We start from the raw sequence: 16,107 nt of genomic DNA, 5'->3' as shown, positions 1-16,107 counted from the left end.
TGAAAACAAAAGCCCATTCCACTATTCTAAAAACCAGGGTACTTTCCAATCAGCCTGTTACATAGATTATTCACTAAACTAAAGCATTATTCGTTTACAAAAAATGACTACTTCATGATGAAACAGCCAATCACTAAAAAACAAAAATGGTTTAAAGCCAAAGAAGGAAACAATAATAACCCCAGGATATAGTTTTCCCTTTACCTCAGACCTCATTCCAAATGAACTTTAAGCAAAAATTTTTAGATAGCACTGCATTTGGCTACAACACAACCCCTCAGCTTAAACAGCTTATTTTTTTTACACTCAGTTTTTTCATTTCAGTGCTATCAATAGTCAACTGAGAACTTTGTATTAGACTCCCAAGCAAAATGAATTCCTATTTGAGAACACTGTTATCTTCTGTCCAAAAATATCTATAGAGTATCATCTAATCCAATAACAGGGAAACTTATCCTAGGACCCAGGACACTTGGTCAAAACTCATCCTACTTACAAAATTTATCCTCATGGTACTTCCAAAGTTACATGTACGTGCAGCATACATAACTGGCGTACTTATGGCCCAACTACATGGAAGAACACCTCATAACTATACAATGCTGTAGCTTTTCCCTAGAGCACTGTAGAATCCAAAATATAGCAAAACAGTTTAAGGGACATCCTTCAAAAACCACTACAAAAATCACCTCATTTTAAGTCCTCATTGCTCAGTTATGTAACCCTGGATAGTTTCTTTAACCATGACATACTGTTTCCTTGTTAAAAGAATTTTAAAACAATAATCACCCTGTAACTGCTCTTTTATTATTTTTCCATTGTACTTTTGTATTCTTACTTTATTTTAGAAAATGATTATCACAGGCCACATTGGGGGAGAGGGTGGCTATCAACAGGCACAAACTTCGCAGCAAGCGAAGTATTCAAATAGGCAGCAATAAATGGCAGAATTGGTAACTCAAGGAAGGTACAGAAGCCACTTTCCATGACACCAGTAATGTGCTCTAATGCTGTTGATGCAATGAAAAACTTAACAAAGAGAGGTGTAAAGCAACTATTCCCACCTTCTAACCACCACTCTACCCAACAAAAACTCCTTATTCAGATGAAATGAGTTTAAATGGGACTTAAATATTTACTCAAAGTATTAGCCAAGACTACAAATGATTTCAGGTTTGATTAAACCTTAAGACTCCAAATAGATTGATCATTATTATTTCTATACTGGAGAAAATGAGGGGCTCATTCTTTAATCTTTTAATTATATTGAGAATTTACAACCAAGCAAAATACTAAATAAAGTAACAAAATTTTGTTTTGACATCCTCAGACCTTTATAAATCAAGCATTCTGCTTCTTTTAGCCCCTTCTATAGAAAGACCACTTGTTTTGAAATATTTTAAGAATTTATAATCAAATTAATCACCTGGGGCCAATATGGGCAAATTGAATAATAAAATAAGCTATGGCATTTAGATCACATTACTTCTGCTAGGAGTGTACCAAAAAAAAAAAAAAAAACCTTGTGTAAGGACAGTCATGTGCCTCATTTAGTATTAACTTAGTAATTCGTTCAATTAATGGGTGTAATATAAAAAGCAGATATTTCACAATAGATAAAATTTACAAAGATTTGCACCCAAGTATGGTGAAGTTTCTCATTTCATTACTTTAACCAACAACTGGCTTGAAAAGAACATTTTAAAATCACAAAAGATTAAGTCTTCTAAGTACACCTGCTTATGTTAGCTCCAGTCTTAAAAGTACAACTGCACGGTTTAGATTTAGAACATGTATTTCCACTTTAGCAACTTCAAACAAGCTTGAGACACTAAAATCCCTAAAGACCACTGAAAACCTCATTTTCCTCCAGTTTTAAATAAATTACATATATGTGTATGATTTTTCTCTTATCTAAAGGTAGAACTATTACTTCTAAGATAAGGAGCATTAATCTAAGCTGACAAGAAAACAGGACATGGGCTGGGGGTGTAGCTCAGGGGTGGAACTCTTGCCTAGCATGCACAAAACCCTGGGTTCAATCCCCAGCATGCAAAAAAAAAAAAAAAAAAAAAGAGAGGACACAGACACTACTTTCAAAAGATGTTTTGATGGTATTTTCAAAAATGGCAAATTTTCTTTTACACCTCTCCTGAAAATTTGCAACCGGTTTAAATTCTGAGATTTTCAAAGTATAGTGTTCCTGGAACTCATCAGACCAGTAATAGTTTAAACCAGGGACTCCTTGAGGACAGCCTGTGCCTGCTTGAGTGATCCTTTGTACTAGCCCTCCCCCACAGGACCTCAGTGGCCGCCTCCTTTAATTGCCAAGAGATTTTTACTGAAATGGGGCACATTGACAAGGTAGCAGGTACTCACTTGGGTTGGTCAGTTTATATTAACCCGCCACCCCATTCACCTTAAAAATAGCTAGTGAAGTATCCTATTGTGGGAACCTCATTAAAGGAAATAATGTCGGAAAGCCTGTGAGAATCTAAACTATAACAAGCCAAACCCTTTACCTTCTTAGAAACGTTTGAAGGTTTAGATAGATGAGGATCAATCCTTCCCCTTCCCCACTCCTCAAAAACAAAGGTGGGTGTAGACACCCACCTCCCCATCTTAAGTTCTAACTGTATCTGGGACACACAATACTATCTTTTGTTAATAACAGCTAAAATAAGCGCTTTACACGCATTAATTCTTTAAAATCCTGGCAGTGTATCAGCTAACATTCGAAATTTCCTCTGGTACCAATAAAGATTTAAGACCAAAGAGAAGCAGTTAAGAGTTGGAAACCTAGGGGACGGGGACTTATGAGCTCATCATTCCTTTTCATATCCTACCAACTCTACAACTTTCACTGAAAGTAAGAATAGCACCCCCCCCACACACACTCCCACCCGCTGCAAGGGTCTCCAATCTTGGCCAGGAGGCGGCCACGCAGCCCCCTCGCCACGCAGCCCCCTCACCACGTGTCGAAGGAAGCCGCGGGGGGGGGGGGGAGGGGGGTCCCCGCCCCGCCCCGCACGGCCACCGCCCCCAGTGGGCGGAGAGCCCCGCAGCCTCCCCGCCCCCCTGCCTCGGGCCTGGTCCCTCAGCGGCCCCTCCCTCCCTCCCGTCGGAATTCGCAGCCTTCCCGGTTCTTTCCATCCCCCAGCGGCCTCCCTCGGGTTATTACTTTGGGGGGGAAAAGACAGAGGCGTCGAGGTGGCGGGCTCCACACTGGCCCGGCCCGCATTCCCAGCGCCTCCCGCTCCTTGCCGCGCGGCAGCCGACTCCTCTAAAATACCCGGGCGTCGCCGCGGCCTCGCTCCCGTCCGCGCGCAGAAGCCGGCAGGGCCCCGAGAAACCTTAAGCACGGTAGGGCGCGCCGACCCCCCGCGTCTCCTCAGCGGCCCCTGAAAAAAGCACCGGTCGGCCCTGGGCCCCTCTCAGGCTGCCGTGTCCAGACTCCGCAGACCACTCCGGCCTCACCGGACGACCCGGAGGCCCAGGGCAGCCAGCAGCCACTGCTCTCGCTCCACCGTCCCTCCCCTCCGTGAAGGCCGCCCGACCAACTCCACGTTCCACGTTCCCTTTCAGGCCCCCATCCGTTACCGGCAGCTAGTTCGGGGAGCCAGGCGGTCGGAGCTGCGCAGGCAGTGACTCAGGGAGGCAGCGGAGACGGGAGGAGCAGGAGGCGGCGCCGAGAGCAGATGGCGCTAAAAAAGACCCGAGAGCCCGCCGCTCGCGCTCATATACAATTAGCGTCAGCACGTAGGGCCCGCTCAGCCGCCCTCCCCCAGGCCTCGTCGTCTCCTGGCAACAGGGGCGGGAGGCGGGCCCGGGCCTGGTTGCCTAGTAACAGAACCGTCCTTCTTCTGCGGAGGTCTCCAACCAGCGGGGTGGGCTCTTCCTCAGCGTCCAGCTTGGGCTCCTCGGGTTCCCGCCACGGTCTATCCTCCTCCCTCTATTGAGCACCCAGCCATCTCTTTTCTCTCCTGGCTTCACTGAAAAACAAACCGTAACCCCATTCGTAGTCGGGCACGGCCCTGACCCTCCCGTCTCACCCCTGGCCCACCTTGGGGGGCGAAGGTGGGTAGGCAATGAGGATGGTGGGCAGCAGCCCAGCGCTGCGCTCGCGCTGCCCTTGACGTTGATCTCTTCTTGGTTCCCATGCCTGTCCTGGCCTAATTCCTTCAACTCCCTGGCCTCTGGAAACCATTTTCCTTCCTCACCTAAGAACTACCGTTCTTTCCTCCTGACTACTTTGGCGGCATCTTCTGCCGGTTTTACTTGTCCTTAGAGTGTGTCCACGCCTTCTAGGGGTGCCCTTCATCTAACTCTCTTACCTAATGAGCAGTCCCTTATTTCTGCTTTTCATTTGATGGATGAAATTAGCATGTTTTCTGTGTTCTCAGCTTACTTTATAATGAGACCATTCAGTATGTCCGCTGTGTCATCTTTCTAAAAAAAGTAAACCCTATGTAAATCCTAACTTACGAAACCTCTTGGCTAATTTTCAGTTGACATTGGATTGTCTAATAGTAACTTTCAGTGGTTCTCAAAGTGTAGCCTGAGTGTCCCCAGGTCCTTCAAAGAGGACCGTCAGAACTATTTCTATAATAATACTAGGACATTGGTAAACAGTATTCATAGGACATTGTTTACGGTTTACACTCACACTCTCTCAAGCCTATGGCAGGGTTTTCCAGAGGCTCCCGACATGTGACAAGGAAACATTGAAATAGAAGCAGACAGGAGAATCCAGTCATCTGTTGTAAAACCATATATGAAAGAGCTTTACAGAAATGTGAAACAACAATGCCACTCATTTTGTTGTTGTATTTCATACAGAAGATTTTTCCTTGTTGCCATTGATTGCTTTATTATTGTTTTTAATTGAAAAACTTCAAATTTTCTATATGTTAATTTCTAATATAATAAATATAATTATAATGCACATAAAAGTTCTTTGGAATTCTCAGTTTTTAAGAGTGTAAAGGGAAAAGTTTGAGAACCTCTTCTCTAAATATTGCTTCAAACTGCCTAGAATCTTCTATATGAATCCTCACATTTAGTAATTATGTGTTCCATTAAAGTACCTAGCTTTTTCTGGGTACCCCCCAATCTTAATGAAATTGGTTCTTTTCCCCGCTCTACAAATGCCTTGGTTTACTTGTTTCTTTGGGTTTTTCATACATGATTTTCTTGTTTTTCTAGCCTTCTTCCCTAATCAATATTGATATAAAGCCAACAAAGATTGTGATGGCATGGATAATGGCACTTCAGGAAGAACCAACTATACATGAACAAGATAGACCCATGCTCAATAGTATATGGCACTGACTCATTTCAATAGGAGCCTCAAGAGTGTTACATTCTGTTGGGAGTGGTGGCACTTGCCTGTAATCCCAGTGGCTCAGGAGGCTGAGGCAGGAGGATCGAGAGTTCAAAGCCAGCCTCAGAAACAAGGAATCACTAAGCAACCTAGTGAGATCCAGTCTCTAAATAAAATATAGAACAGGGCTGGGGATGTAGCTCAGTGGCCTAGTGCCCCTGTGTTCAATCCTGGTACTCCCCCCCACCCCTCAAAAAAAGTGTTATATTCTAATTAAAGCTATGCCCAATGCAAGATAATTAGCATATTAAAATGAACTAAACTTTCCATAACCTTTATAGTGATAGAATTTCTGAGATAAAATTGAGATGTTAGCCTGGAATGTCATCTCATTCCAGGAAGCCTCACCAATTTCATGGCTAATTAGCAACTTGTTAATAAAAAAGAAGGTTAGGGGCTTGGAGTGTAGCTCAGTATTAGAATGTGCACTTAGCATGTGTAAAGTCCTGGGTTCAATCACCAGTACCAAAAGGTAAAAAATGAACATCTTTGAGATCATAATGAATTACAAAAACAAGTTATATGGTGTAATTTGAAGATGATTAGAGTGCACATTATTGGGAGAATTGATAGTAAAATGTGGTGGATGTACATCATATAGTATTAAGTATCAGAACACTGAATGTAAAATGGTTAATACTACACAGATGAATCTTTAAAATGAATTGCTCAAATTTGGGGGAAAAAAGCTTACTGGTACAAAATGCTGGAAAAGATGTGATACAATGGGAACTCTAATTCATTACGGGGAATGCAAAATAATCCAGTCACTTTAGAAGACAGTTTGGCAGTTTCTTATGAAGTTGAATATACATTCACCATGTGAACCAATAATTTTACTCCTAGCCAAGTGAGTTGAAAAGATGTATACACACACACACACACACACACACACACACACAATACGAAACAATAATAACAGGACATGAATGTTGACAGCAGTTTTATTCCTAACTGCCAAAATCAAAAATGAAAATGTCTTTCTACAGGTAAATTGATAAGCAGTGGTATATCCATACCATGGGATACTAATCAACAATTAAAAGGAATGAGATACTAATTCACTCAACAACATGGATGAATCTCAGTTAAGTTTTGCTAAGTGAAAGAAGCCAGCCTATATATTATGATTTTATTTATATAATACATGGAAAAGGCAAACCTCTAGGGATAGAAAACTTTCTATTGGCAGAGGTTGGGGGAGAGGTGAAGAACTGACTCCAGAAGGGTTGCAGAAGGGACTTTTTAAAGTAATGAAATTGTTTCGTATTCTATAGGTAGTAGAGAACATAACTTTATATGTTTGTCAAAATCTATTTGCTGTTTTGGAATTTTAAAAAATCAACCAGATATTGGAGAATTATAGGATGGAAATAGACTGACAAATTAAGTATATTACAAATGTATATTTTATTGAAGGGGTAAGTGAAAAGGAAGTCGACTTTGGAAAATAAAGTTTGGATGTTCATTGGATAGAGGCAAAAAGAGCTATATGTAAACATCCTATTATAGTTGGTAAATATCTCATTAGGTAAGCATTAGAAAATATGAATTAACTTTATAGGTATACTAGGACATCTGTATTGGTTTGCTAGGGCTACTATAACAAAATACTAAACTGGGGACTTAAGCAACTGTGATTCATTTTTTTCATAGATCTAGAGGCGAGAAATCTGAAATCGAGTTGTGAACAACTACTTGGTCCCTTCAGGGGGCTATGAGGGAAGGATCTGTATCAGGCCTCCCTCTTTGGCTGGTAGATGGTCATCTTTTCCCTTTGTATGTGTGTCTGTGTCAAAATTCCTCTTTTTGATAAGGATATCAGTAGGATTAGGGCCCACTATAATTATCTCATTTTAACTAGGTTATCTCCAAAATAAAGACTCTATCTCCAAATGAAGTCAAATTATGAGGTACTGGGGATTAGGATTTCAATACATGAGTTTTAGGGTGACATAATTCAACCCATAATATTAGGGTCAAGCAAATAAGTAAACAATTGTAGATATCGGGAGCCAGGCCCTTCACTATCCTAGAAAATGTCACAAATATACAGGAGTACCCTGTGGTACTAGATTGAGTCAGAGAAATTAGTACAAATTTATGTTTATAGACAAATAGATGATTGTTGGAGTGATCGAGATATGTATCTATATATAACTTAATAAACCTATACCCATTCCCTAGTTCTGTCCACTAAGCCTAGAAGCAGTGGTATACTCATAACAAGAAGCATACACAGCACATAAATCTTGTCTTCTAAATACCATTTGCCAGTTAAAGGAGGGAAAATACCAGATGAGTCTGGAACATTTTATAGTGTTAGAAATAAAAAATTTAGGGCGAGAGGAGAGAGAGATGGAAGCTTGTCAAAAGGACACAGGAGCCATCTGAAAGAGCTGGAGCAATTTCATCAACAAAATAATAATAATGTTGGATTATAACCCAAAGAAGTAAACAAATATTCATGAGTTCAAAATGATATAAAAATCATTGCATAAATATTCTCTTACTATCTCTTTATCATAGATGAGGAAATTGAAGTTCACAGGGCCTGTTAGTGGCAGAGCCAGACTGAATTACAAGGATCTTAGCATCAGAACCTCTGCATGCAACTACATCCTTTCCATTTAAATGGATAAGATGTAGTCCTAGGATTCAAGGAATTCATTTCAAGAGAAATGAGCATGTAAACAAGCATTATAACTCAGTGTAATTGCTTAAAATAAGGGTCAGGCCATCAGAGAAGACTGTGCAGAAGTGACACTGAAAACAAATGTTGAAAGAGAAATAAGAACATATTTTGTGACAATAGATCAGGCATTCCTGGTCAGCACCCCCCACACACAAACACACACACAACAACAGCAACAACAACAACTCCAGCCATAGGGAAGAAGATTGGATCTAGCTGTTCAAGGTCATGTGGAAAACAGAACTGCACAAATAATGATGCCTGCCTTTACCTGGGCACGAATTTCACACAGACAAACTTTGGCCAAGTCATCATGAAAGGAGTTGGTATCAAGTGTCTATCAATCCATTTTGGGTTTATTCATCCTCATACTTTCAGGTGTCAAGACCTCACCTTTGTTAGAAGTATCACTATTTATTTAGCAGTTCTAAGGATTGAAACTAAGAGTAACCAATGAACTATCCCCAAGCCTTTTTATCTTTTATTCTGAGAGTCTAAGTTGCCTAGGTTGGCCTTGAACTTATGATCCTCTTGCCTTAGCCTCCCAAGTAGCTGGGATTACAGGTATGAGCCACCATGCCAGTCTTCATTTTTCTTTCAATAACTAGGTTTTTCACTTCTTAGTAATGAAAATTTCACACAATTAAAGATGTATTCTTAAAAACTTAAGAGTTAACCTGGATGAGCCAGGTTAACTCTTAAGTTTTTAAATCTTATGAAATCATCTCTTTTAGAAATATTTGGGGGAGGTATGTTTTTAAAAAATCCATAAGACAGTAACTAAAACAGTAGAAGTTGAAGCCACAAACACCATAGTTTACTACGTGCTGGGCACTGTTCTCTCACCTATACATTTTAGCTCTCACAATAACTCTGTGAAGTAGTTACTAGTAATATCTTTATTTATAGATAATTAGCTGAGGGTACAGAAAGGCTTAGTAACTTACACAAAGTTGTAATCAGTTTTAGTAACTTGTGGATTCAGTAAAATCCAGTAATTTCAGTCTTAACAGAAAGGAATGATACTACTTATTTTTGTTTTGATTCATTTATTAATTCAACAAATGGTCTAGTATGGCCTAGATAGGTGATCACAAACCCTAACATCTACAGGGCCAGACTGGAAACATACTGAGAATTCAACCAGTTGTGTACAATAGTGGGAAGTGGTAAACATTGTGAACAACAGGATGTGAGGGATTGCACCTAAGGCCTTACACATGTTAGGCAAGTGCTCTACTACATGGCACATTCCCAATCCCATAGACCTCTTTTTAAGGGGGTAGCTACTCCTCAGATCCAACCTCAATTGTAGTCACAGAGTCAATATTATCAGATTTTCCAATTTTTAAAGAAAAGTTGGAAAAACAGATTTTGATATGAATCTTCCAATTTGGAAGATAGAGTGCATAAAATGAGTTCAATTCTGGACATGTTGCATTTGCAGTTAGAAGCCAAGTCTCTAGCAGTTAGAAACCAAATATGTGATTCAGGTAAATAATTTGGGAGTAAAGGAGAGATCTAGAAATCTTCAGCACATAGTTGATGAAGCTGCCCATGGAAAAGGTTTCAATTAAGAGACAAATATGAGGACCAGGAGCCCAGCATTTATATCATTAACAACACAGGAAAAGCCAGGAGGGAAGACCTGGAAAGAGGATAGTAAAGGACAGCAGTGTTTGAGATGCAAATGAGGAAGGGGAATGGGTCTTCATTAGTTGAGAAGAAATAGTAGGAGTTCAAAGAACAAATTTTTATGACTTTCTTGTATCTAAAATTCAACTAACACATTTTACTGCTAATCACTTTGATGACTCGAAATTTAAAAGTATTTTACTTCCATTTTTCCAACTTTAGTGACATCTTATTAGCATAACAATTATCATTCCATTTCTCTTAGGGCATTTTGAAATGTCCAAAATACCAAATTTTGTCAGAACCACCTATAACAAAAACTGATTTTTGTGAGAAAGTAATACCTATTTAGGTGTATAATTGCATAGAAAAGTTTTTCACATCCACAGGTTAACACTCGACTCACACATCAAAATTTACTTGTAACTTAGACTCAACTTTATAGTTAATTTAAGACACTTCTATCAGCAAGGAAGGTTAAAAAATAAAAACAAACAACATGTGAACAAAAAACTATCTTCTTGAGTTCCAAGGTAACCAGTACATAAAGTCCATTTTCCCTGAGTTTGTAACCCGTTGAGAGAGCAATCAGGAGGCAGACAAATAGAGATCCAATTATCATCTTTCTTACAGATAAGGCAGGTTGGAGAACATGGCTTTATAGGTGCAGAGGGCTGGACTTGCTAAGACTTCTCTTACTAATACAAGCCCATCACTATCCTGGTAAAGCAAAATGTAGAATGGTTCTGAAGAAAAAGGAACCCAAAAAGAGACTGGGCTTTGCCTGCCCAGTTCTTTTCCCCAAACTCCCCAATCACTTACTCCGTCTGACCTAGAGTTAAACAATTGAGAGGGGAAAATTAAAGCAGGTTTTACTGGTTGAGGAAGTCCTTAACACCAGGGACATGGAGGAGGTTTGGTAGCGCTCCCTATGCCTCATCTCCTTTAAAGTACAGTTTCTTTTATCCCCAGGGTCACATTCCCATGGCTAGTACAGAACTAAACCTGTGCTCCAGACAAATCCTTGTGATTTTAGAACAGTGATTTTCATACTAATCTGGGAAGCTATGCCTCAGAGGTTTATGGTTAAATGAGATAAAATAATTAAAATTAATTCTTTAAGTAGAGGCAACAATGAAATAGCCCCCCCTCAAAAAAAAGATTCAGGAGAAGGTAGAACATGGCTGCAACAATGTTACCAACCCACTCTTCCTATCCTAGTAGTCTCACTGCTAAACTAGTTTAGCAAGTCTTGCCTGTATACCACCTAGAGGATCAAATGAGATATTTCACAAATGAATTTTGATACAGTTATTATTTGGGATGAAACTACTATTTCAGTACTTTTAAATAGGAAAATCAGATTATTTTTCTGAATATTTACATTTTATAAGAAGATGCTTTGGAAGCCAGCTGGTAGAGATTGAAATCCCATAGTCCTCCACTTCCTACCTGACTAAACCTGAATGAATAATCTAATCTTTCTGAATCTCATTCTGAATAAGTAAAAATTATATGCTATTTACCTAATAACATTTTGGAAGGACACAAAATGCGTACCACATACGAATTCAGTGTTGGCTACTTTCTCTTTTTTTCTGGATCTAAGGACTGACCCTACCTGGTTTTACTGAACCATTAAGAAGTTAGATTTTTAGCCGGCTATGGTGGCGCATGCCTGTAATCCCAGCGGTTCAGGAGGCTGAGGCAGGAGGATCAAAAGTTCAAAGCCAGCTTCAGCAATTGTGAGGCATTAAGCAAGTCAGTGAGACCCTATCTCTAAATAAAATACAAAATAGGGTGGGGGATGTGGCTCAGTGGTCGAATACCCCTGAGTTCAATCCCCAGTACCCCTCCCCCCCAAAAAAAAAAAGAAATTAGATTTTTTTATTGGTTTGGTGTTTTTGTTAATGCTAAACTGATGACCTAACTAAACAAAAATCCCATGACTCAGCATTATTTAAGAAATTAGTAGCCATCTTTGATACCCCTTATGATATTGTGATTTATGCTAAGAAATATATAATTTTTGTTTTTCTTCCCCAGTTCCTAGCACACAGCTGCTAAGACCCCCTATAATTTTCTTAGCAATTGGGGTGCTGGAAGAATCTTTTGTTCTGATATTTGGTCTTTGATCCTAGTACCTGACAGTTCCTAATCCCTTAGAATTTCCTGGGTGACAAGACTGTCTCTTGCTCTAATGATGTCACTCTATGAGTTTCTCAATAGAAATTGGTCACTAAGAAAGTCCCAGCCATGATTAGAAACTTGGAACTTTAGGTCTACTGCCCCATACTCCAGGAAGGAAGAGGGGCTACAGTTGAGTTGGTGCCAATATGGGGAAGCCTCCAAAGATACCCCTGAACTATAGGATTGGAGAGATTCCAAACTGACAACACACTGGAGTGGCCCCCAAGATGGCTGACTGGAAAAGGATGTTCTGCTCCCCTTCTGCCAGACCTTACTTCACATATGTCTTTGGCTATTCATCTGTTTTCTCTTATTATATCCTTTAATAATCTAATAAACTTGTGAATGTAAGCAAATGCTTCCCTGAGTTCTGTGAGTCATCCTATAAAATTAGGACCCCAGGAGAAGGTCATGTGTATCCTGATTTGGAGTTTGATATTCAGTATCTAATGTCTGTGCATAAATACACGTTCGTCATTCATGCATTCATTCACTAGACAAAATTTTGCTAAGCAATTGCTATGTTTAGATGCTGAATTTTGTAATGCTGGGGATACAATTGTATAATCTAGTTGAGGATATATTGTTATATATGCCTTATATATAGTATAGTAAAAGGAAGAATGTACTATTAAAAAAAGTACTATTCTATGAAAGTAAAATAACCTAGGATATCAATTTCCTTGTCTATGAAGTGGAAATAATAATATTTATTCTATAGGACTGTTAAAATTACTAAATAAGATGATGTAATTGAAATTGGAAGAATGATCCCCATACAACCACAGCCCAGTCAGCCTGGGAAAAATACCCTTTGACAGAGTTTATTATTTACCCACCAAAATTCACTCTTCTCTTCCTCCTTCCTGGGTACATGATTGTCTTCTTAGACAACATTCCTTAGCCTTTCACATATTGAGATGTATGTGTTGCTAAGCTATTACAATTTGGATCTAAAATGTCCCTCAAAAGTTCATGTGTTGAAGGATTGATTTCAATGCAGCAGCACTCAGAGGTGTGTCCTTGGGGAAGTAACTGGATCACAAGGGCTCTAATCTCACCAGTGGATTCATCCATTGATGAATTAATAGCTTAAGGGATTATTAGTAGGTTTAGAAATTTCAGGAGGTGGGGTTCTAGTCAAAGCAAGGGGTTCTACTCAAAGTACCTTTGAATGGCATAACTCAGGCTACCTGTCATGATGCTGTGCCTCACAACAACCCACAGCAATGGGACCAAGCAACTATGGACTGAAATCTCTGAAACCATGAGTAGAAATAAATTGTTCCTCCTTTAAGTTGTTTTTTTCTCAAGTATTTTGTCACAGTAACTAAAAGCTGACACATAAATCTTGCCAATAGAGTATGAGCAGAAATTATGTGTGCTGCTTCTAGGGTTCAATTTTAAAGCATTTCAAATGCCTGCTCCCATGTTCCCACTGTTTTTCCAGCTATATCATACAGAATGGTTTGGTGGCTAGCAGTCTTCAACAATGCGGAGGAAGACAAGCCCCATGGGGTGATAAACAACATAACGAAAAGGTTCCTAAATAGTCTCACAGAGCAAAGCTGCCTTTTAGACCTAGGCTACCTTCTTTATGATGGTTATATGATGAGACACAAACTCTCTACTGTTTAGGACGCTGTAGTTGGGGTCTCTGTTGCAGCTGTCTGGCCCCATCCAAGTTGATACAGCCATGACCTAAGAATTCAGCTGGACCTTCACAAGTTTCCAGATGTGTCTTCATGCAACTAGGGGTATGGCCATAAGAAGTATGTGGCTCAGTGATGAGTCTGCTTCTCAGCAAACCCAGGCAGGTGAAACTGGAGAATGGGAGGTAAAAAGATGAAGGAAAGGAATTTATACTGCTCTATAATTCATCATAAAGCTTTGATTCTAAAGTGAGTGAGGCAGCATTACAAATTCAGGGGCAGTTGGGGGGGAATGTTACTCTTCCTCTTTATAAATTTATTGGATGGTTTAGTCTTCAAGAACTAGTATTCTTTTGGTCAGGCAGTATAACAATAATACAGATGGTCCCTGACTTATGATGGTTTGTAATTTTTCAACTTTATGATGGTGTAAAAGCCTGAGTATTCCATGGAAACCATACTAGGAATTTTGAATTTTGATCTTTTCCTGGGCTAGCAGTATGAAGTACTACACTCTGGATGCTGGGCAGCAGTAGGGAGTCTCAGTTCCCAGCTTACCCATGTGATCACTAGGTGAAACAACCGATATTCTACAGCATACTTTGTTGCTAAGCTATGGTGTTCAGTAGGTTAGATGTATTACATGCATTTTTGAGGTATGATGTTTTTTGTCAATATATAACCCCATTTACATGGAAGACATATTTTGCCTGTGTGTGTGTGTGTGTGTGTGTGTGTGTGTGTGTTTGTTCTGAGAGACACAAAGAAGCAAAGACAGAGACAGAGAAGAGGAACTCCAGAACTAATTGACATGCTCTAAATAATGAAGGAAAAATAAAGAGGAGGTTCTAAAACTCCTTCTGGTAGGAAATCTCAAAAGTTACTGGATTTATCAGTATGCACACATATCTGCCTGCCTTTCAGAAAGTGGATTGCTAGCTCTTTCTCCTGGGACACCCTACAACCTCATCCCATAGACTTCCACACTGTTCTATGGATTTTGCAGTGATGAAGGCCATGATAAGCAGCTCCAGAGCAATCCCCTTGAATATCCTAAATGCAGGAAAGGAATAATGATACTGGAATAGGCCTTGTGAGTGGAAGGAAATGGGTAGACCTAGAAGAAGGGAAGAAGGTGAGGAAGTAGAAATAGGGCAGTCTAGAGCTGTCCTATCCAATATAGTAGCCACTAACCACATGGACTATTGAACTTTTGAAATGTGCTAGTCTGTATTAAGATGTGCTAGAAGTGTAAAATCCACTTAGATTTCAGAGAACACAAAGAATTAAAGATATTTAATTAGAAATTTTTGATATAAATCATACATTGAAATGTTAATATTTTGGATATATGGGACTAAAAACATATTGTTAAAGTTAATTTCATTGGTTCCTTTTTCCTTTTTTTAAAAAAAAAATAGCTGCTAAAATTTTTTAAATTACATTTGTGACTTACTTTACATTTCTACTGGACAGTCTTCAGTCCTGGGATAGACCAGGGTTCATCACAATGTAGACCACAGGCCAAATTCAGCCCAATGCCTATTTTATTTTATTTTATTGTTACTGTGGATTGAGCCCACGGGTGCTCTACTACTGAATTACACCCAAAACCTTTTTATTTTTCCTTTTTTTAAAATTTATTTTTGAGACAGGGTCTCACTAAGTTGCTAAGGATGGCCTTGAATTTGGAATTCTCCTGTCTCAGCCTCCTGCATTACTGGGATTATGGGCATGTGCCACTGTGCCCAGTTTTAATGCCTTCTTTTGTATATAAAGTATTTTTGCAAAATAGCCACACACATTTGTTTGTATATCATTTGAGGTTATTTTCCCCACTATTCAACAATGGCAGAGTTAAATTGCTGGAAAAAAGACCATATGGCTACAAAGCCTATTTAGCATATGGCACTTTATGGAAAAAGTATGCAATTTCTGGTTTAGACTATGAGAATAGTTTTATAAAACATAGAGTTTAAAAATACTTTCCCTCGTATGGCCACAATGTTATGCACCTGTAATCCCAGCTACCCAGTAAGCTAAGGCAAAAGGATCACAAGTTCAAGGCCAACTTGCCAACTTAGAGAGATCCTACCTCAAGATAAATGAATATATGTATAAATGGGGCTAGGGATGGAGCTCTGTGGTAGTGTGCCTCTGGGTTCAATCCCCAGTACTGCTAAGAAAAAAAAATATTTTCCCTAACTCCTATGATTCCTTTTAGTAACGGTGATTTTAGGTAAAGCCTGAGACAACTAAGCTGGCTTTAATGTGATGTAGGGAAGAATAAATCTGAGACAATAAAAAATGTGAGAAATACCTCCTTCATTTTTTTGAAGGCATTGGTCCGGAGGCAGCTGCTCTCAAAGAATTTTGGGTGGAGAGCAACATCAAAGTGTGTGTGTGTGTGTGTGTGTGTGTGTGTGAGATATATATATATATATATATATATATATATATATATATATATAGAGAGAGAGAGAGAGAGAGAGAGAGAGAGAAGCAGAAGGAGGAGGATAAGGAGGAGGAGGAGGAGGAGGAGGAGGAGGAGG

At 39.5% G+C, this 16,107-nt stretch overlaps 1 protein-coding gene across 9 annotated transcripts in view; it reads right to left on the bottom strand.

Moving 5' to 3' along the window:
- The window catches only part of Nap1l1 (nucleosome assembly protein 1 like 1), a 60,649-nt gene that overhangs the window by 29,473 nt on the left and 15,069 nt on the right, over nt 1-16,107 (bottom strand). For 6 of the 9 annotated variants that reach the window (XM_027921457.3, XM_071609675.1, XM_071609677.1 and 3 more), the window contains exon 1: nt 3,601-3,718. The exons of 2 other annotated variants lie outside the window; for them this stretch is intronic. The gene's annotated coding sequence lies outside the window, so the exon portion shown is untranslated. Of the gene's footprint in view, nt 1-3,600; nt 3,720-16,107 lie in introns of those variants that run through there. One more of the 9 variants, XM_027921538.3, reaches the window with a different exon arrangement.

This window comes from Marmota flaviventris, chromosome 3 (genome assembly GCF_047511675.1).
Source record: "Marmota flaviventris isolate mMarFla1 chromosome 3, mMarFla1.hap1, whole genome shotgun sequence".
NCBI classification, from domain to species: domain Eukaryota; kingdom Metazoa; phylum Chordata; class Mammalia; order Rodentia; family Sciuridae; genus Marmota; species Marmota flaviventris.
Note: the sequence above shows the minus strand (reverse complement) of the source record. Positions and strands in the feature narration are given on the sequence as shown.